Genomic DNA, 27891 nt, shown 5'->3' on the forward strand with positions numbered 1-27891 from the left:
CTTTCCAGTCTTGCTATTTCAGAACTAATGACATTGTTAGTCAGCCATGTTTAGCATGTATACATCATGTGAGTGAACTTTTACAAGCAAATAAGTAATGTTTAGTGTTGGATAAAATTTTCTTCTATAAACCGATTGTGTATGTCCAGGTGTATCACCAGAACTCGGACATTTTAATTTCAATGCTACAATTACAGATCGTGGACCTAAAATAGACTTACAACCAGCCCTTCAAAGAGCCTGGAGCAGGACTCCTTGGTCATTAAAAGTCCATAAACAGGAAGACCAATTACCAACATTGTTACAGACCCCACATCCTCACTGGCGTAACAAAAGCAATTGGCAAATCTCTTCATATAGAGCTTTGTGGTTAATCTAATTTCAGTATAATTTGTCTGTTGAAAAATACATTTAAGCAAGATTGTTATATAATTTCTTCCACTTAAACATTATGTGCTTAGTCATCAAAAAAATATGAGCAAAGGCAATGACCTCCACTGTTTGAGTCTTATGTTCCTTAATGATGTAAGGGATTACTGTACCGTAAATAGGATGTGTTGACTTAAAGCCGAATAGCTCACAAAAATAGTTCAAAAGTGTTGTACACAAAATTTATGGGCCAATCGGAAGCATGTATAAAAAAATGAAATAATTTTTTTTTTTTTAACTGCAGAAAATGGCGATTCGTATCAGGGTCACATGGCTGTGAAAGTCATAAAATGGCAGTGTAGCGGGTGGTTTTGAGTTGCACTCCTCAGAAGAGAGCTTTCATGTGACCGGGGTTTGTTGTAAACATCACCGGCTCTTTTTATGATCTGTCGTGTTTCAGAAAAATTAAGGGCTAAACCACAACCAGGCGCTTCGTACTGGGAGCGTTCCTATGGAGATGAGATTGCTTTCCACTGCGGAGGCTGGACTGTTTACTGTGTGAGAGGGGACCGTGTGTGCGGGAAAATGCGTTACTCCTCACCAGAATGCGTCACGTTGACCTGAATTAAATCAGCGTGTGTCCTTAATATCAACTCACCATTATGTCCATGTATGTTTTTCCTCCTTCGTAAATAATTTGGTGAGCTCAGAAATAAGATAATTTATCTCAGAAAACTCACAAAAATAATTAGGCAAACTGAGACTGAGAAAACAAGTCACACGGCTATTTATTTGTAAGTCAAAGCCAAAATGTTGACTGAATCCAGGCTAATATGGCACAGGTATATAATTCGACCTTCTTTAAAGACTACTCGGGTATTAGATTTGGAAGACTGTGCACACATGCTTAGTGGAGTTGAAGTCATACATGTTAATTCATATAAGACAGCTAAACGCTGATCACTAAATACAGCATTTGTGCAGAAATATGTTTTAAACTGTTTAAACTGTTAATGACTTCTTATGAGTGTTTCTTTCGCATACATTACCTTTTTCAAATGTGGAAATCACCTGGACACAATTCACAAACCATAGCGCTCTTTCAGCAGACAGATTACAAGAAATCCTAACGACAAGCCATGAAATCTGCCCTATGAATATGGATTTTGGAGAATTCTTTTACATTTTAGTTTTTTACATGGAATTTTTTTAAAGATAGATTTTTAATGCACATTTAGACTAAAATCTATCTTTCATCTCATATCTCAGAAGACATATACTTTAAAATCACAATGGTGTAAAACATCCTGCATCAGGAAGTGGAATGAAGGCCAGAGGGATGACGAGGATGTGCAGTAGCTTCGGTCCATAATTCAAGCAAAGGACACACACACACATATACACACACAGACACACTCACAAACACACACACACTTACAACAACACACACACGCATGCGCACACACGCACACACACGCACATTGAAGTGTCCTTTTTGAAGTCACTTTAATTAGCAGTGAGGGCCACAGGGGAGCGCATTGTAGGCTGTTGTCTCTCTTTAGACCTCGACTGCCCCTTCTGCCCGGGGGCACGAGAGCAGCGCGAGAGAGGGCACATCTCATTGGGCAGTCTTACACCCCCCCCCCCCCCCCATTTAACCTGGCACTGAGCAGTGATGGTTTGGCTGGACCTGAATGACTGTGTGCTAATCCGCCTCTGCAGATTGCACTACAGCTAGGCAGTGCTGCACCTGAACTTGGGGTGCATCTGCTAAACCAGCACACGTATGCAGAGACTGCAGAATGACAGTTTGCTAATCTGCTGCTGCAGTGCACAAGATCACAGTACAGCTAGGCAGTGCTGCACCTGAACTTGGGGTGCATCTGCTAAACCAGCACACGCATGCAGTGACTGCAGAATGACAGTTTGCTAATCTGCTTCTGCAGTGCACAGGATCACAGTACAGCTAGGCTGTGCTGCACCTGAATTTAAGGGGTGCATCTGCTAAACCAGCACACGCATGCAGTGACTGCAACACGGCAGTGTGCTAATCTGCTTCTGCCGTGCACATGATAACAGCATAGCTAGGCAGTGCTGCACCTGAACTTGGGGTGCATCTGCGCATGCATGCAGTGACTGCAGAATGACAGTTTGCTAATCTGCTTCTGCACAGGATCACAGTACAGCTAGGCAGTGCTGCACCTGAACTTGGGGTGCATCTGCGCATGCAGGCAGTGACTGCAACATGGCAGTGTGCTAATCTGCTTCTGCCGTGCACATGATAACAGCATAGCTAGGCTGTGCTGCACCTGAACACGGGGTGCATCTGCGCATGCATGCAGTGACTGCAGAATGACAGTTTGCTAATCTGCTTCTGCAGTGCACAAGGTCACAGTACAGCTAGGCTGTGCTGCACCTGAACACGGGGTGCATCTGCTAAACCAGCACACGCATGCAGTGACTGCAGAGCCAATGCAATTTACAGTCATCAGTACGGGCTGTGGAACACAAGTGAACCTCTTTCATAGTACTGCATGGCGGAACTGAATAGTCAGAGTGCTATATAGACTACAGGGCTGTGCAACATGCTGTTGCACTAAGTAATGCTCATACAGTCACCCAATGCCCGAAAAGCTCTTTGCAGGCCTGCATTGTGCTGTACTGTACAGCACTGAGCTGGGAACGAAATGCAACGGCTCAGTGGACTCTCATCACCTGTGCCCCGAGCTGACTTAACAAATTTATAACTGCGTACATCAACAGCCAATTAAGCGAACACAAAGCCCATATCTGAACTGAGGTGGTGAATGTAGTAAAAAGAGGGGAGAATATTGCTGCCCCAAAGGAACACAAACACGAACACTGTTCCCTTCAACAATCAGTCCCTGTTTCCATTGCTCTTTCTCTCCTCCCCCCAAAAAATCACTTATTTTTACCCTTCATCCATGAATGTTGACTCTGATAAGGGGAGCCCTTAGCATGAGTGAATCTCTCTGTGTCTCCCGCTCTCTCTCTCGCTCTCTCTCTCCCTCATTCCTTCTCTTCTCTTTCTTTGCACTCTTTGTGTTTTCTCAGGTGAATTGTAATCATGTGATCAAACGAACCCCCCCCCTCTTCTATTACCCACTTTAAATGAAAAAATGAGGAACAAAAAGCAGTTTTGTGTATTTAGAAAAAAAAGAGAGAAAAAGACATGTGTCCTCTGAGCCTGTCTCTTTCGCTGCCTCTCAGTACGCTCACGAGCACATAGAAAATACTGCCCAGCTGCCGTGGATATGGATTTATGTCTTACATCTCTGCTCGTTAAAACTATCTTTTGTGGAGAGGGTGGGGGGAACTGACTGTACACCTCCACTGACTGCCCGGTGCATCAGGATTTGTGGCCTGTGTCCTAGATCTGAAGTGAGTTTTTGCATCTGAGTGTATGTGTGTGTGTGTATGCGTGTGTATTTCCAGTAAAGGACAGCATTAGCCAGAACAAGAATTGATGCTAGGCCGACGTGACTTGGTCTGTGTTCCATTGTAATGATGCGTAGTGTACAAGAGTGAACGTTTAATGTATTATGGTAAAATTTGAGACCACTTTCTTTAGGGTGACTGTGTTTTGCAAGCGTGAGTAGACAGCACAGCCTATATAGTGAGGTGGACTAACTGAACAAATATTGACAGCCAGTTGATACCAGTACTTTCTGTGTCTTTAACCTAAGTGAAAATGCATATTGGAACAGCACTGAAAACATGATGAATTTAAATGGGCCTAAAGAAATAAAGATGGGTGTGATGCAGCATCCTAAGGAACAGACAAGGCTCCCTGGAGGTTTTCTTCAGTGTCTGAGTAAACGTGGCAGTATGATTTGGGGTTAAGGAAGAAGAATGAGCAAGAGGGAAGGAGGGGGAGGGGGTACTGTGAAATGGTGGTTGACATGAACTTCACAGTACATAATAAATGCTTTTATCATGCTTAACTGAACATTGTCTTGGTGGATAATTCCCTGCAAAAAACAAAAACAAAATAAACAAACAAGCAAAAAAAAAAATGAAAAGAAAAAACTTCTTAAATCAGCTTAGCTGTTATTGGTATCTGAAGCTACTGAATCTGTGCATTGGAATGTAAGTCTGTCCCACGTCACGGCCAGTCTAGTCAGTCTCATTTTTAATATATTTTCTATATTATTATTTTTAAAATGTTTTATATCTAGCTTTCCCGCGATGATCGAGCGTGGATAGGACTGGGTCAAACAAGCATCAAAACATCAAATATCTTATAACATCAAATGTCTTATACTGACACCATTGTCCTGACATTCAAGCTGGTTATCTGGACGAACATAAGCATAAACACAAGAGAAAAAGCCCCCTAAATAAACGGATAATTAAATTAAAACAAATGCATATGACTTAACATAATATAAAAAGTGGAAATAGAATTATGATTTGCATCGTTCCGTTATCTCACTGTTAGCTCGGTTAAAAAGTTTAGTTTTATAAAACGTTGTTCAGATCATGCTGTCTAACCTGACAGAAAGACTGTTGATAAATCGATTTCTGGAAGTCCTGTTCCCAACTTTTGCTCGTTCTCATAGGAAGAAAACTCATTATGGCAGTTGGGTATACATTTAAAAAAATTGAAAACGTGAATCTTATCGAAACTAATTTTATACCAAACATGTACAATCACAACATTGCATATTCTCTATATAGCTGCTGTGCTTTTTTGCTGCTTTTTAATTTCTATAACGTCCCGTTTTCGTTTTTCGTTTTGAAATTATGGAAAATAAATTGCGCATATTTCATTAAAGTTTCAGACTAATTTTCTCTCGACAAGGTCTTTTATATTAACGTAAGATTTCACGACATTTGATAAAGTGCATTCAGATCTATACTTTTTCCAGGTTGAATATATTGCTATAGCTTTTAACTGGTATCATATCATTTTTACCTTAGGAAAAAATATAGAAACACCAATAAAACAAATGTTTAACTGATCTGTGAAAAGTTGAATAATAAGAAACGAGCAAATTCTATTGGTTATTTACACAAATTAAATAGAAAAATTGGCAATGAACATTGTCAAAAGATTGGCTATTAAACTAAAAATTTAATTGCTATTTCAACGAGTACCAATTCATTTATTCATTATATTTATTCATTATATAAGCTATTTTTGTCTGTCAGCTTACCTGAAAATGACCGGAACACGAACGAACAATGAACGTGTCAATTATAATAGTAGGCTACTATATATAATAATAATAATAATAATAATAATAATAATAATAATAATTGTTATTATTATTGGGTTTTTTTAAATGCAATGTTTTGCTTTAGCTAAATGTGGAAGGACCACAGAAATCGCACTTTTTTATTTATTTATTTATTTTTCACTGCTATTGCTTTTTATTTTTAGTAATAATGTGTTATTGAGAAAAACCGAATCTGAAAATGGACTGTAGCCCACTTAACAGATAGCCTAATATAAATTTCTTGTAGACCTTCTTTTGTAGTATGAAGAACTTAAATGATTAAAACGGGCCTGGACATTGTAGCTTATTTACTTCATGATGTTTTTATTATTATTGAATGGTTTACTTTTTTTGGATTCCTGTAGCAATAAATAAATAAAATCATCATCAGAACACGAAACCCGTGCAACAACCAACAGACTACATCTACATGTAAATTGTTTTTCAAACCTCAACATTTAAATGTTATCAAACTTGTCAGCACGAGAGACCATTTACAGGTGAACAGCAACAACAACACCAATAATAATAATAATAATTAAAGCCGCAAGCGGCGTTGGAAGGGGTCCAAGCATTGGCAGCATCGCGCCCCCTATGGAGCGATTTTAAAATGGCTTTGTCCTCATGATCATACGCCTTCACCCAACATATCTACTGAATATCATGATGATCGTATGAAATATTGATTACTTATGGCCAATTTTGTGCTAAGAGACGCTGTCGGATGACTTAGTTACGTCGCCATGGATGTGTCCTGGCCGCTTCCCGTAAAGGCCTTTACTATGTCGTAATGCTTAGATGGGATGTCGTAACACTTAGATGGGATGTTGTAACACATATATGGCCTGGCATGTATGTACAGCTGCAGCGCTTCCATGCTGTAACTAAAAAAGGCTTCACACTAGTGTTGTCACGATTCCAAAATTTTGACTGTCATACCGATACCAGGTTTAGTATCACGATACTCAATACTGAAACAATATTGATTCAATATTCGGTACCTAACAATACTGAAAATACCGTCATAGATCAGAAACCTAATGTCCAAAAGGGTTAACCTCACTTTCGAATTCACAGTTTATTAAAAACCTGGTTTATGAACAACCTTTAAGTTGAAGCCTGTTCAACATAATAATAAGCATAGGCCTATCGTGTTACAACACTAAACAATAGAAAAATATATTAAATAAATTTCAAAAATGTAACTATAGTAAACTACATAATCTTTAAACAGGTCTTTCACTTTTAAATAGATCTAAAAACAGCATATTCTAATAACAATACAGCATCTTCCTATAATAAAATATTTACAAATTAGAACGCCTATTGCTACTGAAGTCAACTGAGTGGAAGCTTGCGCTGTATCAGGGACGTGAATGCACAAGCGCAGGTCACCTCACTTGGTAACCTTAGTTGCTACTGCCATCTAGCTAAGAATCAGACAAACTACACTTTTCATCCTCTAAATCAGTAATGCAGGAGACACATTTCCCTGGCTTTTACATTTGACGCAAAACTACCGAACGTCGGAAAAATCTAATACGAACCGTTTTTTTTTTGTTTTTTTTAAAGTACCGGGAAAGTGCTGAAGTTTCGGTATATGGTGCAACACTACGTCAGACACATATTCCAATCCATTGCTCAGCTTAGCAGAGAATGGACATTTCAGAGCGCCACAGAAACAGATAGAATAATAACACATAAATACACAATTCAAATAATAAATACTACATTAAGAAAAAACAAAAAAAAAGACTAATATCAACTCGCGATCTGCGTACTGGGCGCAAAGTAGCCTACCGTTTTATTTATTTAGACATATGGCAGATAAGAAAAATTTCGGTTATGCTGACCTATAAAACGCTATCCCAAAAGCAAAATCAGACATGTTATACATCGTTAGAAAGCGTATACTCTCACCTACTGAATAAATGAATTGTCAAATAGCCAAATCGCCCAGTCGTCACATATGCGCATATTTTTCACAAACGGATTGTGCAAGACAATATATGACCACTCATTCGCAAAAGGGACATCTACGCGTAAAACCCACGGTAAGATTGTATATTTATTCAATGTTTAGTCCCAGATATTGACTGTAGAATGACATGGTATAATTTTTTTTAAATTGTCTCGTTTATTTCGTTATTCAGTGAGCAGCCTTTTCACTGCTGTATTGGCATATTTTAGGGCTAATGTCGGGTTTATCTTGTTGCTACGGAATATTGCATTACATTACATTACATTACAGGCATTTGGCAGACGCTTTTATCCAGAGCGACGTACAACAAAATGTATAACCATAACCAGGAATTAGTGTGCCGAAAACCCTAGAGAGAAATACCGTTCCAAGTGCAGGAAACATCCGCATAGTTCAACTTGGACCCAGTAGGTTAAACTGATTAACGCTAACACAAACAAGAACAGCAACAACGCAGTCTATGAGAACATTCAAGCAATAGTTAAGACGAGTTAAGACTAAGTCACCTACGGAACAACTACCTAGTTACAACCCTAAGCTTACAGTCAATTTAGAAATTAAATTGAGAATACGATTTCTCAGCACAATGACGGATTTAAAGACTAAACGAACTCACCCGATGTTGTCTTCAAATGGACCGTATTATTTTAGACATTGGCAGACTACAGCGTAAAATGCGTCTTTTGTTTATATTCAATATTAGTAATTGCAGCGAGAAACTGCAGCTGTAGGTCGTTATGTTATGGTAGCAACGGAACGAAGCGGACTATATATGTATTACCGTCATTGTTTTATTATACCAGCGTGTTTTCGCGCGTGTGCACAGAAACTCAGAACCTATCAATAAAATGGTTTAACTATTTCTCAGCATAATGACAGATTTAAAGACTTAACGAACTCACCCGATACTGTCTTCAAATGGATCCATGCCAAAGAAAAGTAATTATTCATCCTCTCAAAGCTTTACGGGAGCGTATTATTTATTTAGACATTGGCAAAGTACAGCATAAATTGGGTCTTTTGTGAATATTCAATGTTTGAAATTGCAGCGAGAAACTGCAGCTGTAGACACAAGATAGTCTGTTATGTTATGGTAGCAACGGAACGAAGCGGACTATATATGTATTAGGCTACCGTCATTGTTTCATTATACCAGCGTGTTTTCGCGCGTGTGCACAGAAACTCAGAACCTATCAATACAATGGTTTAGCTGTTTCTCACCATAATGACAGATTTAAAGACTGAACGAACTCATCCGATATTGTCTTCAAATGGATCCATGCCAAAGAAAAGTAATGATTCATCCTCTCAAAGCTTTACCGTAGCGTATTATTTATTTAGACATTGGCAAAGTACAGCATAAATTGCGTCTTTTGTGAATATTCAATGTTTGAAATTGCAGCGAGAACTGCAGCTGTAGACATAAGATAGTCTGTTATGTTATGGTAGCAACGGAACGAAGCGGACTATATATGTATTACCGTCATTGTTTTATTATACCAGCGTGTTTTCGCGCGTGTGCACAGAAACTCAGAACCTATCAATAAAATGGTTTAACTATTTCTCAGCATAATGACAGATTCAAAGACTAAACGAACTCACCCGATACTGTCTTCAAATGGATCCATGCCAAAGAAAAGTAATTATTCATCCTCTCAGAAAGCTTTTACTGAAAAACTTTTGGTCGCCTATCCTAGCATGCACGCTAGGTGGCAGTGTCAGACCGTGCTTTCACTGATAAAAACTAGCGTCGCCATGGTTGTCGCTTGCCGTAAAGAAGTTTACTCGATGTCGTAATCGTTTGGATTTGGAGCTCCAGCTTTTCCGCACCCCACCTAATGAAAAAGTCCAAATGGTGTGCAAACCATATGGCGGACATAGGTGCTCCCAATAGGAAAGTTGTAGAGCACATTCAGATGCATCAGTCGATGAAGTTTTGTGTTGATCTGACTTATGGTGTGGGAGTTATGACCTTTTAAAGTATGATCCTTTGTTATAGCGCCACCATCTGGCCGACATAGGTGATTTTTAGTGCCTGAGTAGTGGGGGGCCATAGGAACCCACATACCAAATTTGGTTGGTCTACACCTTATGGTTGCTGAGCCTCAAACATTTTAGCTGAGAAAACTGCCACGCCCCAACTAAAAAGTCTAAATGGCGGGCAAACAATATGGCGGACATAGGTGGGGCCAATGGCAAAGTTGTAGAGCACGTTCAGATGCATAGGTCGATGAAGTTTTGTGTTGATCTGACTTATGGTGTGGGAGTTATGGCCTTTTACGCAAAACCCTTTGTTATAGCGCCACCATCTGGCCGACGTACGTGGTTTTTAGTGCCTGAGTAGTGGGGGCCCATAGGAACCCACCTGTCAAATATGGTTGCTCCAGGACTTATGGTTGCTGAGCCTCAGACACTTTTAGCGGAGAAAAATAATAATAATAATAAGAATTAAAGCCGCAAGCGGCGTTGGGAGGGGTCCAAGCATTGGCACCATCGCGCCCCCTATGGAGCGATTTAAGAATGGCTTTGTCCTCATGATCATATGCCTTCACCCAACATATCTACTGAATATCATGATGATTGTATAAAATATTGATGACTTGCGGCCAATTTTGAGCTAAGAGATGCTGTCGGATGACTTAGTTACGTCGCCATGGATGTGTCCGTTTCGCTTCCCGTCAAGGCCTTTACTATGTCGTAGCACTTAGATGGCATGTCGTAACACTTTGATGGTCCGGCGTGTATGCACAGTTGCAGCGTTTCTGCGCCGCAACTAAAAAAGGTGTCACACTAGTGTTGTCACGATACCAAAATTTTGACTTTGATAGTGATACCAGGTTTAGTATTACGATACTCAATACTGAAATGATATTTGAAACTTAAACGATGCTAATTAGATACTCGGTACCTAACGATACTGAAATTACCTTAATAGATCAGAAACATAATGTCCACAAGGGTTGACCTCATTGTCGAATTCATGGTTTATGAACAACCTGGTTCATTAACAACCTTTAAGTTGAAGCCTCTTCAACATATTAATATGCATAGGCCTATAGTGTTACAACACTGAACAATAGAAAAATGTTAAAAATATTTCAAAAATTAAACAGTTGTAAAGTAAATAATTTTTAAAACAGGTCTTTCACCTTTAAATAGATTTAAAAACAGCATATTTTAATAACAATACAGCATCTATCTATAATAAAATATTTCCAAATTGGAACACCTATTGCTACTGAAGTGAACTGAGTCAAAGCTTGCGCTGTATCAGGGAAGTGAATGCACAAGCGCAGGTCACCTCACTTGGCAACCTTAGTTGCTACTGCCATCTAGCGAAGATTCTGACAAACTACACTTTTCATCCTCTAAATCAGTAATGCGGGAGACACATTTCCCTGGCTTTTACATTTGACACAGAACTACCGAACATCGGGAAATTCAAATACGAAACCGTTTTTTTTTTCTGTTTTTTTTTTTTTTTTAAGTACCGAGAAAGTGCTGAAGTTTTGGCATACCGTGCAACACTACGTCAGACACATATTCCAATCCATTGCTCAGTTTAGCAGAGAATGCACATTTCAGAGCGCCACAGAGACAGATAAAACAATGACACTAAATGCACATTTCAAATAATAAAGACGACATTGAGAAAAAACTAAACAAAAGGACTTAATATCAACTCGCGACCCGCGTGCTGACCGCAGAGCAGCCTACCGGTTTATTTATGTAGACATTGGCAGATCAGAAAATTTTCGGTTAAGCTGACCTATAAAACGCTATTCCAAAAGCCAAATCAGACATGTTATACATCGTTAGAAAGCTTATACTCTCACCTACTGAATAAATGAATTGTCAATCAAGCCAAATTGGACTAAGAAGAACGACAACGCCGTAAGCAACAGGTGTGGTATTACGCACAGCTATTTTTGAAAATATCCGACATTTCACAAACGGATTATCCAAGACAATATATAACCACTCATTCGCAAAAGGGACATCTCTACGCGTAAAACCGATGGTAAGATTGTATATTTATTAAATGTTTAGTCCCAGATATTGACTGTAGAATGACGTGGTAATTTTTTAAAAAAAGTTAGTCTCGCTTATTTCGTCATTCAGTTAGCAGCGTTTTCACTGCTGTATTGGCATATTTTAGGGCTAATGTCGGGTTCATCTTGTTGCTACGGATTATTGCATTACATTACAGGCATTTGGCAGACGCTCTTATCCAGAGCGATGTACAACAAAATGTATAACCATAACCAGGAACAAGTGTGTCGAAAACCCTAGAGGGCAGTAGCCTACCGTTCTAAGTGCAGGGAACAACCGCATTGTTCAACTTAAACCCTGTAGGTTACACTGATTAACACTAACACAGACAAGAACAGCAACAACGCAGTCTATGAAAAAATTCAAGCAATAGTTAAGACGAGTTAAAACTAAGTCACCTACGAAACAACTACCTAGTTACAACCCTAAGCTTACAGTCAATTTAGAGATTAAATTGAGAATACGATTTCTCTCAGCATAATGACGGATTTAAAGACTAAACGAACTCACTCGATATTGTCTTCAAATTGACCGTATTATTTATTTTGACATTGGCAGACCACAGCATAAATTGCGTCTTTTGTTTATATTCAATATTAGTAATTGCAGTGAGAAACTGCAGCTGTAGGTCGTTATGTTATGGTAGCAACGGAACGAAGCGGACTATATATGTATTAGGCTACCGTTATTATTTCATTATACCAGCGTGTTTTCGCGCGTTTGCACAGAAACTCAGAACCCATAAATAAAATGGTTTAGCTGTTTCTCAGCATAATGACGGATTTAAAGAGTAAACGAACTCACCTGTTATTGTCTTCAAATGGATCCATGTCAAAGAAAAGTAATGATTCATCCTCTCAAAGCTTTACCGTAGCGTATTATTTATGTAGACATTGGCAGAGTACAGTATAAATTGCGTCTTTTGTGAATATTCAATGTTAGAAATTGCAGCGAGAAACTGCAGCTGTAGACACAAGATAGTCTGTTATGTTATGGTAGCAACGGAACGAAGCGGACTATGTATGTATTACCGTCATTGTTTTATTATACCAGCGTGTTTTCGCGCGTTTGCACAGAAACTCAAAAACTACCATTAAAATGGTTTAGCTTTTTCTCACCATAATGACAGATTTAAAGACTTAACGAACTCACCCGATACTGTCTTCAAATGGATCCATGCCAAAGAAAAGTAATTATTCGTCCTCTCAGAAAGGTTTTACTGAAAAACTTTGGGTAGCCTATCCTAGCATGCACGCTAGGTGGCACTGTCAGACCGTCTTTTCACTGATAAAAACTAGACCTGCGATGTCGGATTACTTGCGTCGCCATGGTTGTCGCTTGCCGTAAAGAAGTTTACTCGATGTCGTAACCGTTTAGATTTGGAGCTCCGGCTTTTCCGCACCCCACCTAATGAAAAAGGCCAAATGGTGTGCAAACCATACGGCGGACATAGGTGCTCCCAATAGAAAAGTTGTAGAGCACAGTCAGATGCATCAGTCGATGAAGTTTTGTGTTGATCAGACTTACGACGTGGGAGTTATGACCTTTTAAAGTATGATCCTTTGTTATAGCGCCACCATCAGGCCGACATAGGTGATTTTTAGTGCTTGAGTAGTGGGGGGCCATAGGAACCCACCTGCCAAATTTGGTTGCTCTAGGACTTATGGTTGCTGAGCATCAGACATTTTAGCGGAGAAAGCTGCCACGCCCCAACGATACAGTTAAAATGGCGGGAAAACAATATGGCGGACACAGGTAGTCCCAATGGCAAAAGTATAGAGCACGTTCAGAGGCATATATCTCTAAAGTTTTGTGTTGATCTAACTTATGGTGTGGGAGTAATGGCCTGTTACGCAAAACCCTTTGTTATAGCGCCACCATCTGGCCGACGTACGTGGTTTTTAGTGCCTGAGTAGTGGGGGCCCATAGGAACCGACCTGCCAAATTTGGTTGCTCCAGGACTTATGGTTGCTGAGCCTCAGACACTTTTAGCGGAGAAAAATAATAATAATAATAATCCTAACAGATACAATAGGGTTCCACCAGCTTCGCTGCTTGGACCCCTAATAATCCTAACAGATACAATAGGGTTCCACCAGCTTCGCTGCTTGGACCCCTAATAATAATATACGGCATACTGGAACTTTTGTAGCAATAATAATACACTGATTCTAACTTATTGTAAAACTAAACGATAGCTCCTTATAGCGCGTCTATAGTTTATATATCGATTTATCTGTTGACCAAGCGCGAATTATTTTGTGTTGCGTTATGGGCGTTTTTGTGTATAGCAAAAAGGGGGTATTTTTAAAGATTAAACTAATATTTAAATACGGATGGAATTTTTATCCAGGAACTATTTTCGAGAGAATTACATTGGAACCACTTATTTCCGTTATCATATACAAATAGACTAATCGGTTCACAGTCGTTCTGTATATCCGTATGGACGTGTTACACCCTTTAGAATTGTGCCTCAAATAAACTGAAGTGCTGTACCATGTCAGTAGCAGCCTGTGATTGTAAGATGGACTCCTTACTAGCGAGGTCCTGCTCCAGGTGTGTATGTCTGACTCTGGCAATAATGTGCCATAGTATTTCATAGTATAATTCCCCCCCCCCCCCCACCCCCATAATCCTGCCAAACTGAGCTATATAAAATATTTATTTGTTATTGGATTTTGTGGTAAAATAATTATATGATGAGGAAAGAAAGCAGTTTGATTAATATGCTAGAGAGAGAGAGTGAGTGAGAGAGGGAGAGATCACCCTTTTGTTCTGTATAGTTGGCTCAAACATTCCTAGGGAAATTCCTGAACTTTGCTGAACGTGAATGTGAGGGAAAGGAGGCGAGAGAAAGAGAAGGTCAACAGTCAGAAATTCATGAACTAGGTCGTATTTCGCGAAAATAATGACCTCATAACTTTGGGATTGAGTTGATTCTGCCATTCATCACCGTGCCATGTCAAACACTCAACTAGACAGCATATTTATGACAACTAAGTAACAGACTTCCATAGGAATGCAGCAAGTAGTGTAGACACAATATATGTCCACAAAATGGCTGAAATAGGCTTTCTGTTTTGTATATTGACAAGAGAAAAAGCCATATTTAAAATGCCTTAAAGTACATTGGATGAATATAGTATGAATCTCAGTATGATTGTTTGACAGTATTTTTCTTCACCCTGCCACAATTAAACGTCACAGGAATTTATTCATTTCCCTGCATGATGTGTTTGTCAAAAACATTCTTTCATAAATATCGTTGAGATAAAGAGAGTTCTGTATACATTTTGTATTTAGCAAAAATGATTTCAAATATTTTGGATAAAATTGCTAAATATTGTCACCTGCTATATAACCTATACAGAAAATTGACCAGACTCCTTAAGAATTTTCTGGTACAGAGAAATAATGGCAAGTCTTCCAGGTCCGAACGTCTCATCCCCATGCAATCACACTACCACCACCATGATTGAATCTTGGTGTGATGCTCTTATTGTGAAATGCTGCATTTGCTTCACACCAGACATGATGCAACCTATATGTCCAAAGAGTTTGACTCATCTGATCCGTTTATCCCAAAAGGTTTGGGGAACATCTAGGTGCGTTTTTGCAAATGTGAGAAGAGCCTTGATGTTTCTTTTGGTTAGCAGTGGTTTCTGCTTTGCTACTCTCCCAAGAATCCCATTTGTGCCCAGCCTCTTTCTTGTTGTGTAGTCATGAACCTTAGCTTAGGCTAGAGAGGCGTTCAGTTTTTTGGATGTTCTTCTGGGATATTTTGTGACATCCTGGATGAGTTGTCCCTGTGCCCTTGGAGAACTTTTGGCCGACCGGCCACTCCTGGGAAGATTCACCACTGTTCCAAGCGTTCTTCATTTAGAGATAATGGCTCTCACGGTGGTTTGGTAGAGTCCCAGAGCCTTATAAATGCCTTTGTATCCCTTTCCAGACTGATATATTTAAAACTCTTTTTCTCATCTCTTCTGGAATTTCCTTTGATCATGGCATTTTGTGCTTGTAGAAACGTTGTGGTGACCACTTCATTCTGAAGGTATGGTTCAGTATGACTGAGGTTCAGCATGGCTGCTGGCTGCACTCAAGCAGTGTTCAATCAGCTGAATTTATCAATCCAATTTGGTTAATTGGTTGATTGAGTAACTAAGGGGGCAATTACATTTTCACATTGATGATATGGGTGTTTAACTTTTTTCACTTTTTTCATTTAGTAATTTAAAAAATATATGTTTTGTGTTTACTCAGTGTTTTGTGTTTACTTGTCTTTATTCAGTGTGACTTTTTATGTCACTGTACTTATGTACAACATCTGGAGGCATATTGTCAATGTACAAGCTGCTTTTGAGGTATTTGAAGTGCATTTTCTTGTTTTGTGAAGCAGAGGAGATTTGACAACCTTTACTGACCTGCAAAATCAAGTTTCATCGCAACATAGTGATGTAGTTATGACTACAAGCAAGCCAGCAATTGTGGTCATTTCTGTATATGCAAAGCAAGTAAAACCTAGAATACCTTCAGTCTTCCAATCAAATTTCAGCAAGCTAACCTATTCTGTTGAATGTGGCCATCAAAAAATATAATAAAGATGGATTTTTCTCTAAGTTGTGTTTAGTCTCATGTGGGACCGGAACATTAATACTGGTGCAATAATTGCACAACAATGATCTTTATTTTAGCAAGGCATTGAGTGAACTTACTGCATTCCCCTCGGCCTGTTCATTTACAGTGCATGAGCGAGACTACTGTTCCTGAGCTGTTAGATGCACATGGATCACAGCTGGGCTAATGCCCCTTCACACAGTGGCGCAGTTTCATCATGGCAGGGGCTACAATTCTGTCTTTGTGATTGGCTGATTTGATATTGCAGCATTCAACCTGCACTCTACTGCATGAAAACTAACTTTTAAATAGAAATAAAATTGAAAATTCCTTAAGTGAACATAATAATGGCAACATATGCAGATGTTTAGGTCGGAACCCTTCAAATGTAACAGAATGTTGTCTGGAGTCCAAATTTTTACAGACCGTAGCAATAAGATTTAGAAAAATGCTGTTTATACTCTGGTATCAAATATTTACAGTTGTGTAAAACATTAAAAAAAATTTAATAAAAAAAAAAAAAAAAAAAATCTGTCCTTTCCAGATAAACCCATTTGTCCCTTTGGAATGAGGAAACGGAGTGCACACCACACACAGCTGACAGTTCATCCCGCAGCTCCTGACATGGCGTGCCATGAAGAAGGAGCTTTACTGTCCGGAAAGCTGGCCATTCCCTCTGAGGGCACCCGTCCGTCACAGCGAGGCCCAGTGCCAAGCACCGCGTGCCAGGCAGCGGGACGGGACAGACAGGATATGGGTGCGCTGTCTCAACTGCTCCCTCCTATTTTAAAAAAACAAAAAAACAAAAAAAAAAAAACTCAGTAATAACATTGTGATACTACAGATTAAAATACTCGGAATACTGGAATGAATGAACTTGGAATTAAACCACAACCTGCAGGTGTGAAGCTGAGGTGTGAAGAGACAGGTGGATGTTTTATTGTGCGTGGGGTAGTGAGGTAACCAAATGCCACCCTGCAAATATGTCACAATGGGAAATTAAAGTGTTGGTTAATGGTTCTTCTTCTTCTTCTTCTTCTTCTTATTATTATTATTATTATTATTATTATATTTTGCCATTCAGCTTATCGTGGTCAATCTACCATGTTACAATACTGTTCAAAAACATTTTAGTACTGTATATTCAGAACACACAAGTCATCGTAGGTAAAAAAAAATCTAATCGAATTTAAAATTCACTAATTGAGAAACAAGTAGATGAATATAACACTACGTTCAGATAATAAAAACAGAAGAATCGATTATAATACTTGTAATGCACAGGGAATATAGACCCTATATACTGGATTCCCCTGTCATTGTGATATATAATCAAATGCATCATTTCAATGAGCCTGGGAGGGCAACAGAAATAAAATCAGCCAGATGACCTTTCCTCCCTTTTTCCCATTTTTAAAATAAATCGGTGCAGCTGCGCAGCGCTTAAATAGGTCCCCCTCTCCTCTTGAGTGTCTGCGACTAGCCATGAAGTCAGTCTTTGTGTTCCTACCACTGAATTTCCTATTCCTTTGTGTCCTCTTTTGGAGGTGGGAGGGGGGTTGTTGTTGGTGGGGGGAGGGGGGCATCTAGAAGTTGGACTGGATTCCTGTGCAGCTGGGGAGGAGGGAGGGATGGAGGGAGAGATGGTGGAAAGGGGGAAGGGAGGGATCATAGCACTGCAGGCATCATGAATACCCTATTGTATGATTTGGTTCATATCTACACTGGCTGGTCAAAGGGAAGAATCCAGTTACTTCAGTTGTGTGCTTGGAACATCTAGATGAAACTGATAGGAGAGCAGAGGGCACACCGTGATGTGTGTGTGTGCGTGTGTGAAAGAGAGAGAGAGAGAGAGAGAAAGAGAGAGGTAGTTACACTTCATTTTTCACATTGTTTCGTAATGTTATTTCTCAATTTGGACCTGAATTTTTCCTGATATTTGGTTCTTTTTTAAGTGCGTCATACATTTATTGCATGCAGCCTGGGCCCAGTCTGACAGTAGCCCTCCCTTCTGCGGTAGAGACCATCTGTTGATTGCAGCAGCACTGGTTCACTATTGGTGAAGAGCTGTCATTTCTCCTGGTGTCCGGTCAGGCGTTGTAGGTTGTCCTGACCTTGAGGCTATTTCACTGAACAATGCGAGAGTCACACCGAAACCATCTTTCACTCGTCATCCGTCTGTGAAGATGCCCACCCAGATATGTCTAATGTAGCAGAACTTCTGGTGGGACTTAACATTCCACATTCATTTTTGTATGTATTTATTTTTTATTATGATGTAAACACCACTCAGGGGGAGATTATAGAATGCACCATCAGCACATTCTATATTTGAATCATATATCATATTGAAATAGGCTACTATGTATGTATATATCTGATTTTTGTTAAGTGTATTAAATTGAAAAGTAGACAGGATACCTCAGGACGATGCAATGTTCTAATGATCAGGTAATTTATTTCAGCAGGGTGTACAAATGTTCTGTGTGCCTTTCTGAAAAGAATATTCAAAGAAAAAGTAAGTTTATTCTGCAGTAAATACTGCTCGTGCATTGTGATTGAGCCTGAGAGCTACTACACATGCACTGTGTATAAAGATGGAGCGATGCCACTGAAGAAAAATCAGAAAATGATGCTGGAAGACATTGTAAAAATTGTATCAGCTGAATGCAAAATATCTAAAGGGTCATCTATGAAGTTAGTGAAAATGGCAGCCTTAGATTCTGTGTCTGTTCGGCTGGATGCTGTTGCTGAGCACCAGGAGTCAGTAGAGGGCGCTAGCAACCCTCAGTGTCCTTTGCTGGCTTTTCAGACTTGCATTTACACAGTTTTACTGTTCACACACAGGCAGAGGTACACAGCCAAAGGGGAAATGGTCAGGAGGGAGGGAGGGAGGGGGTCACAGTTAGACAGATATGGAGTCATGAGTTTTTTAATTGGTTCTAAAGACACTCGTTCCAAATGAATTGGCAAGCTGGCCAGAGCGCATGACTGGCCTCTGGTTAAAATAATAATAATAATAATAAAAAAACAACAACATTTATTTCTGCCTTCCAGCCCCATAAGTAAGAGGACATGCTTTATCATTTTGAATTGGCGATGTCTCAGATGCGATGCTCTGGTTAAAAGAAAAAGAAAAAAAAACCTACAGGCTCAAAAAGTATTCAAGATAGAATAAAGCTTTGAAGGGCGACCGGCGCCCTGCTTTCAGCGTTGAGATGCGGGGCAAGAGACGTCAACGGGAGCGCTGATAAAAGACTTTTGACTCTTTTCGAGTACCGGGGGGGTGAGGGGTGGGGGTTGCGTGGGTGACCCTGTCTGTGTGAATGTGCGTCTGACATTCCAGCGGCCACTTTTAAAATTCAAGTCGACGCTGACATCTCCCGTTTCGCAGTCGCCCACTCGCTGTGACCCCCCCCGACCCCTCCGTCATTAGCGTCTCACTGCTGGTCTGGGGGACTCGATGCGACGGCTTAGATAGCGGTTGCATTCCAAGCGACACCCGTGGTCGCTCTCCGAGCGAGTGCTTGACGTCATGCAAGTATACTGTTAGCATGCCGTGAGTATGCCGTTGGCACGGTGTAAGCGCGCCTTTAAGCATGCTGTAAATATGGCTTTAGCATGCTGCGAGCGTGACATTAGCATGCTGAGAGCATACCGTTAGCATGCTGTGAGCAAGCCGTTAGCATGCCGTTAGCTTGCTCAGAGCATGCCTTTAGCATGATGTAGGCATGCTGTTAAGCATGCTGTAAATATGGCTTTAGCATGCTGCGAGCATGACATTAGCATGCTGAGAGCATACTGTTAGCATGCTGTGAGCACACCATTATGCATGCTGTAAACAGACCATTAGCACACTGTGAGCATGTCGTTAGTATTCTGTAAGCACGTCATTAATCATGTTGCAAACTAGCATTAGCATGTTGTAAGCAGGCCGATGCTGTAAGCCTCTCCTGTTCCTTCCAGTCCATGTGGTTCTGACTGCTGTTCTTGTACAGGCATCATGCGGATTGCCTGAGTTTCCAGACACATCAGATGTTGCTTGGCTTATTCTCTCTGTATGGGACACTGGCTATATATTTCACAACTCACTTCTGTATATAAACATATGAAAAGTAAATACATGTGAAACACAAACGCAATGCAAGCTACACAACTAGTACAAGAAAAGTGAGTACATAACACAGGTAAGAGATGCACAAGGAAGTTCTTCCATTTCCTTTACTGCTCCCCATTTCACCTGTTTACTTAAGCAGATGGTAATATTCTTTTCAGCTTTTTGAGATAAGAAATAATGATTGCATCATTTAATTCCTGGGAGATTATTCATGGCAACTGATGTAGCTAGCAGTTGTGTTTCAAAATATATCTGTGCTTTTACTGGATAGAACTGGATATGTAAATATGTAATTTCACGTTGCCCAATGAAATGCGCATGGCCTGAGGGTTTGACTATCGTGCGTTTCATGCTTGTGTAGGTTCTTCCACATAACACACGGATGCAAACCGTGCCCCTAATAAAGCAGGCATTCCATTTGTGCTTCAACGATTTCTTTCAAGGCTTCAGTTTGAACTTGACAGAGTTGTAATTATACCAGCAGATGCTGGATTTCAGATGAGCCATCGACTGCTCCAGGGCATCCAAATGCCATTCCATGTGTTGTTTACCCTTGTGTTCCTCTGGTTATTGAATACCAGCAATAAAGTATGTTTAAACAATTTGAGTAGCATATTTTCAGCTCATCATTGTTGTTTGCCCTGTTGAGTTTTGTAACAGAGAACCTATTTTTCTCCATGACACAAGTCGTTTTGGGCATGTAATCAATCTGATGGGGCACTTTGTCTTCAACTCTGAGTGCATTGAACTAATGTTCTGCAAGTATTCAGTATCTTTTTTTTTTGATACTGGCACAACTTGCACCAATTACTGTGACTGTTGAACCTTTGCTGTTCTCACTTGTGTAAAACAACTCTAAAAGAACCCCATAATATCAAAGTTCCATCACCATTTTTCACCATAGATAAGATGTCCTTTTCGACACAAACCTACTGCTGGTCTGCATGGACAAAAAGATTACATTTTGTTCTTCTTTTCTCCCTTCATAAAACTCAAACTTGGCTGAAATGGATACTTCAGCAAGATGATGACCCCAAGTAAACCTCAAAATGAAAAAGGAAAAGGTTAACCAATTACAAAATTATGTTTTGCAGTCCCCGTATCAATCTCTTGAACCCAAATGAAAGTTTGTGGTTTGAATAAAAAATCTCCCAATATGCCAGTCCAGGAATAGTAATAGAGGAATTGACTCAAAGGTGACTCAAAGCTTTTGGTAAATGATATTACTTATTATACAAAGCCTTTTTCTGCTGAGCAATTGTATTAGAATAAAACAACCTTCCCATTGTTTGAGCATGCATGCAATATAGCCCATCATCCGTGCTGTTTATTTTATGCGGTCTTTCATTCGTCATTAACTAGGCTATGAATAATTTTGGAGTGTACTCAATGTGAGAAAATACAGAGAAGGGTTCAGTTGGAAGCATCAGGCATGTATGAGTCATCATAATACATTGGGCTCTATTTAAAAATCATTTACTGTATGTTGTGTGTTACTTCCCTTTTTAGACTGTGTCCTCGGAACAGGATGGATTTGATCGTTTTCATTGAGCTGTGAAAATGTACCCATGCTTAGTTGAGCCATAATCTAGCACACCCTGAGATTAATTAACCGCTCAATTATTTGCTCACTAACTGATTGACTTATGCATTCACTCACTCATTTACTCACTCATTCACTCACTCATGTCACACTGATTCAGTTCATTTTTTGGAGGAAGTGTTAACTGCAAACTCCTAGCTTTATGGGACCCTGTTTAGTCTCTGCTGGAATTAGCAAAGTAATTTTGCTGTGTATGCGTCTGTGGCACAAGCTCAGGAGATACTGTGACCTATTCGCACCAAAATATAATGCATTTACTTCATTAACCACTGCTTTTCCTCACTCTCAGTACAACATAAACCTCTTTTCTCTCTCTCCATCAGCTTTATCATCTCTGTTTTGGCTTTCCCGTGGACAAGTGGTAGGATTCCTGAATCTGCTGTGTGTATGTAGAGGCCAGGGTGATATTGTAGCTTTCCAAAATTAGTTTCATGTTGTCATGTAATTGCTCTCGTGAGGTTTGTTGGTTACAGTGGGGTCTGTTGAGGTAATATTTTGTGTCTCGCAGTGACTGCAGTGGGTTAATTAGATCATTTTGTGTGCTTTTGTCTTGTGCTGGTTTGACTGACATTCCATACTGTTTTAAAAACCGTGTGAACACTGAACCTGTGCTTGCACAGCATAGCTAGTTCCTGTCTTCATTGGGGGCAATTTCCTAAAGCGGTCGAGTTTCATATTCTAAGGTTCTTTGTCCAAAATGTAATGTTTTCTGAAGAGTGTCCTAACTGAATTTCCACTGGTTAGCAGTGTCATAGCAATATGAGTTTGATGTCCATCTCTCTTCCTCTCTTCTGTCCTTGTGAAAGTACCTATGGTTTGACCAGATGTTGTTTTGATGGGAAGAAAAAGACCAAAGAAGTGGAATGGATGAGAAAGAGATCTGGAAAGCAAAAAAAAAAAAAAAGAGAGTCACTTTCCAATCATGGGGTTTTTCCTCAGAACATTTAATTAGGCACCATGAAAGGGAGGGGGCCTGAGGGGTCTGAGGGCGGCCACAGCGATGCCCGAATGAAAGAGTCTGTTGTTGGCGGCAGGGAGCGGGAGATGAAAGGGAGAAAGAGGTGGGGGGCCATCGGCAGCTCTCTCTCTCTTTCTCTCTCTCTCTCTCTCTCTCCCTCCCTCCCTCCCTCTCTCTCTTGCTTTCTCTCTCTCTCTCTCCCTCCCTCCCTCCCTCTCTCTCTTGCTTTCTCTCTCTCTCTCTCTCTCTTTCTCTCCCTCCCTCTCTCTCTCTCTCTCTCCCTCTCTCTCTCTGTCTCTCCCCCCCCTCCCTGCGGTCCTCCTGATCTATGCCCATTTGAGCTCGGGTTCAAACACGGGACCCACAGCTGCTCACTGCCTCACACAGACTGCCCAACTCAAACACAGGAACTGGACGACAGACAGACACGCATGCATGCATGCACACACACACAAACACACACACGCGCACGCACGCACACACACACGCACACACACAAACAGGCACACACACAAACACACACATTTGTGGGCGGGCACACACATACAAACACACGTGAAAGCATGCACACACAAACACACACACACACACAAACAAATGCGTGTGCACACACACACACACGTGTACATGCACGCACACACAATCATGATATCATATAGTGGTAACTGCAAAGAAATGGCACACACCTAAAGTGCACACGAACAAGGCATCTATCATGGCATTTATAAAAGACAGAAAAGAGGAGCTTTTAAAATGTAATGTTGCTAATATCTGAAAAACTCTATACAGAGGCTCAATCCTCTATCTAGACTCTCGGAGGGGAAGTTTGGTTGAAACTTTAATGTAGTGTGAATCTCTAGTGTAATGAGAAGCTGGTAATGCAGTGTTGTACAGGGTGCTGCTCCTCTGATGTGATGAGGTACATCTGCAGCTCTGGGCTGCTCCTGTTAGCAGCTCAGGGCTAACAAACTGACGAGATTCTCAGCAAAATGATTTTTATTGAGCTAGACAAATGAAGACAGATACGGTCGGACGGGCCACTTACATTTCTACTCAGCAAGGGGCAGTAAATTGGTCAGTCAGCATTCAGGGTTTCCTTTTGAAGGCTTGATTTAATGATTAGCCTAGCCCTGTGTCCCCAAGGGGATCCAGCCCCACTTGGTCACATTGTGGCTCTGACCAATCCATGACCATGCATGGTCCCGTTACTAATTCATCTTCATTTGGTGCGTTAGAAGAGGAGATGATTTACGGTGACTGTAAAATGTCACCCACGCTGACGCCCTTCCCTTTTCTGTATGCTGTTCTTCTGCCTTAAACTGGTTCTTCTGCCTTAAACTGTCTTCTACAGGGGGCAAAAATGAATGGCCAGGTCTTATGCATGTATATAGTTCACTATTGTAAGTGACTACATGTATAGCTTATAGATAGGGAGACAGTCAGCTCAGAAACTTCACCAGAGGTGTCCTTACTGGAACAGATTGTGTGTAGCCATCTCCCCCCCCCATTCTACATGCAGAGGCATTTTTGGTTGCTGGGAAACAGCCAGAGAGCAACCTCAGGGCTGTCATACTTCCATGTTAAGTAAGTAGGTTGCCAGACACAGGTACACGCGGTACTTTCAACGAGAGGGAAAAAATGCACCATTCTTAAAATAAGACCAAGTAAAATTTGCAGGGGTTTTGCACAGATGCCTAAATGGAAGTAGATGATTCAGGCACGTGTTGAAAATACGGTCATTTTGATATTTTAGAAGTTAAATTATATGCGCCTTAAACTCGTTCCAGTTAAAATGCGGTAAACACCTGCCCCACTTTCCCTCCCCAGCTAAAGCCAGAGCATCTATTGTTCGCATTGTGCAAAGTGTGGACATGAATCCTTTTTCGATATTAAACTGGGTTGATGATCAAGGCGTGAAAACGACATGGCTGCCGTTACTCGTGCTTATCTCCTTCTCCCCATGCAGACTCGCAGTGAAGGCGGGGAAGGCCGACAGCTGTGGTGGACTCAGCTTGCGCAGTAAGGCATGGCGCACAGTCCCCCGGGAAGCTCTCCTTCGGCCCAGTCCAGGGCCGTTGGCTTGACGAGCGAAGGGCTTCAGACGTAAGTTCAGGAGCTTCGATCGCAGACGGACAGTCGGAAAAAACGGAAAAGACTGACACGGGAAGGTCATGTGACTTTATGGCACAATCGCTCGGCGGGCCCTCCAATCCAGAGCGACGTACGATGGGGAACAGAGGGCCCAGGATGCGAAAGGCGAAGGCGTACAAGGGAAGAAAAATGAAACCTGTTAAACAGAAAAAGAAAACAGGAAGTACAAGAGAAAGGGAATTAAGATGTAAGATGGAGAGTGAGAAAGATAGAGAGAGATGGGGGTGTCCATCTCCTGTTTTGGATAGCATTTGGCAGTTAGACAGACACAATGGGTCTCTGTTGAAAATGGGTTTCTCGGCTGGACAATACACAATAGGTCATTATGAGGCTCAAACCACATTAGTGGTCACTAGGAACCCCCCCCCCCCCCCTTCTTTTTTACCACCCCACTAAATGCACTCGCTCTCCAATAAAGCCTATAGCCCAGGGGTTGGAGTTGGAAAATGAGACACCACTCCCCAACCCACTCCCCCAACTTTTTTTTTCTTTTTTCTTGCCAGATATGCCCACCACTTCTGAGGAAAGGTCGCCAGGTCAGACGGCTGCCTTTTTTTTTTTTTCGTTGTCGGAATGCGCCGGTATAGGAATTCCAGAGGAGGAGTTTTTCGATTTGGGCGGAGAAAGATGGCGATAAGGAACAAATGAGGGGAAGTGACTCATTAGAGGACAAAGAGGGAGGCTTTAATTCGATTGCTGTGAGGAGGGCTCGGTGATTTCATTATGTGTGTGTGTGGGGGGGGGGGGGGGGGTCTAGGAATGGGAAGAAGGATTTCCCCTGGGATGTTCTGATTAATACACTGTGATTGGCTCAATACCGTTCCCATGCCAGCAATTGGTTAAAAGTTTGTCTGAGCTATAAAGTGCACTTCTACACTGCCTGCCCCACCGACTTATCAACCAAGACACTCACAGACCAGCACCCACACTGTGATGGTGCTGTTGCCACAGACTGGCACAGCAACTGACATAGGCCCATGTTTACTGACTCTCCAGCTGATACGTGGATTCAATGACTTAAATCTGTATTGACTGAGTGTAACAAGGACTGGCCAAACAACCAACTGCCTCATGGACTTGTTTGTCTTCTACACCTCTTTCAAACTCATGCATATGCTTGCATACGTACATTGACCAATACATGTAATTATGTCTCATTCATTGTTGGGTTGATCCCTTAAATTAATGTATAGCCAAATGTACAGTATGGCTGCGATATTTGTGTGACTGACAAACTATTGAATAATTGTAGACCAATAATTTACATGCAGCCAAACTCAGGCAAATGACTTGTATGTATCTTATAGCGTGTTCTTGGCTGATAAAAAAAAAAACGGTATGGAGCTGAAAATAACTCTAGTACAAAACAACTAAAACTCAAGTAATATGAATAAAGAAACGATGAGCTGCCCTAACCTGATCTTATTTGCCAGCATTGCCACTTCACGGTCACAAGGGGGCACCTGCTCTCTGTGTTGTTGCCTGGGAGATGGTTCTGCACGCCGGAACAGCCTTCAGAGCCATCTAGTGGTCAAACACATGCACAGCAATGCCTGCTCCCCTCCTTTACTGTACACCCCCGCTTTCCCTCTGCCTGTCTGCCTGTCTCCTTGGCACAGCTCTCTGTCATCCTCCCCTCTCGTTCTCTGACACCATCGCTCCATCCGATCCAGAATAACATGCCGAAGTGTGTGTTGCTTCAGACACATCCTACCACTCACACAGTAATCTATAAATTATCTATAAATTACTTGAGTCATTTTTTGCTGTGTGTGTGGGACAAGCTTTCCGCTGGCTAACTTCAAGCTGGGGTACTATGAGGTGAAAATATGCAGAATGTTCTATATGCAGAATACCACCCATGCCTTTTGGTGTGATGTCCATAGGATTACTAAAATTAACAGTAAATATGAAATTTATTGATTAGATTTTAAATCTCTTAGTTATTCAGTTCTTTATGTGTTACTGTGTCCCATTTAGGGATGACTGCATGTTCACCTTGAATTACTCTACATGAGAAAGTGGAATTGACTTTTTTTTTCAGCACCTATTTGTTCACTGTACATTTCATGCCAAACTTTTGTTAGTACTGTAGGGTAAACAGATGAATATATTTATTAGCCTGGTAGATTAGGCCAGTTGATATCACCAGCACATTTATCCTCTGGGAGAAGAGACGGTTTGCTGGTCTCAGGCCTGGGCCCTGGGCGATGGGGGGTCGGGGGGGGGGTGGAGGGGGGGGTTGGTGGAGTCACTGGTGGCTTTCATTCCACATGAGCTCTGACTTAGTGAGGCGCAACGTGCTAATTAAACATAATGATGGTCCCCAGTGCTGTGTGGAAGGGCGGTGTGTCAGTGGGTTGGTAAATGCACTGCACATTGTTAGTGTGTGTTGACTGTGAAAGAGACAGGTGCATGGGGGGTTAGAGTCCCCCCCCCCCCCCCACACACACACACACACACACAGAGCTGGAGCATCTCCAGCTTACTTTCCCGTCTCCTAAAATTTAACCAGCCAATGAGAACGCAGAGTTAGAGTATCGCGTGACCGGGGCCGAAACAGGTGGACAACAACAGGGGCTTTCTTGACCTTTGACCTCCTGTGCGCAGCTGAACTGAAACACAGGAAATGAAAAAGTCACACAGACCACAGACAGACAGACAAACTGAAATAAATACACACACACACACACACGCACACACACACACACACACACACACACACACACATACGCACACGCACACGCACACGCACACACACAAACACACACACACACACACACACCCACACACACA

At 41.1% G+C, this 27891-nt stretch overlaps 1 long non-coding RNA gene across 1 annotated transcript; it reads left to right on the plus strand.

The window, feature by feature from the left end:
• Positions 1-3559: 3559 nt before the first annotated feature.
• On the plus strand, positions 3560-26418 carry LOC118221879. The gene is made up of 2 exons (XR_004764194.1): positions 3560-3771; positions 24911-26418. It is a non-coding gene; the product is annotated as an uncharacterized LOC118221879 (long non-coding RNA).
• Positions 26419-27891: the final 1473 nt, after the last annotated feature.

This window comes from Anguilla anguilla, chromosome 2 (genome assembly GCF_013347855.1).
Source record: "Anguilla anguilla isolate fAngAng1 chromosome 2, fAngAng1.pri, whole genome shotgun sequence".
In the NCBI taxonomy this organism is placed as follows: domain Eukaryota; kingdom Metazoa; phylum Chordata; class Actinopteri; order Anguilliformes; family Anguillidae; genus Anguilla; species Anguilla anguilla.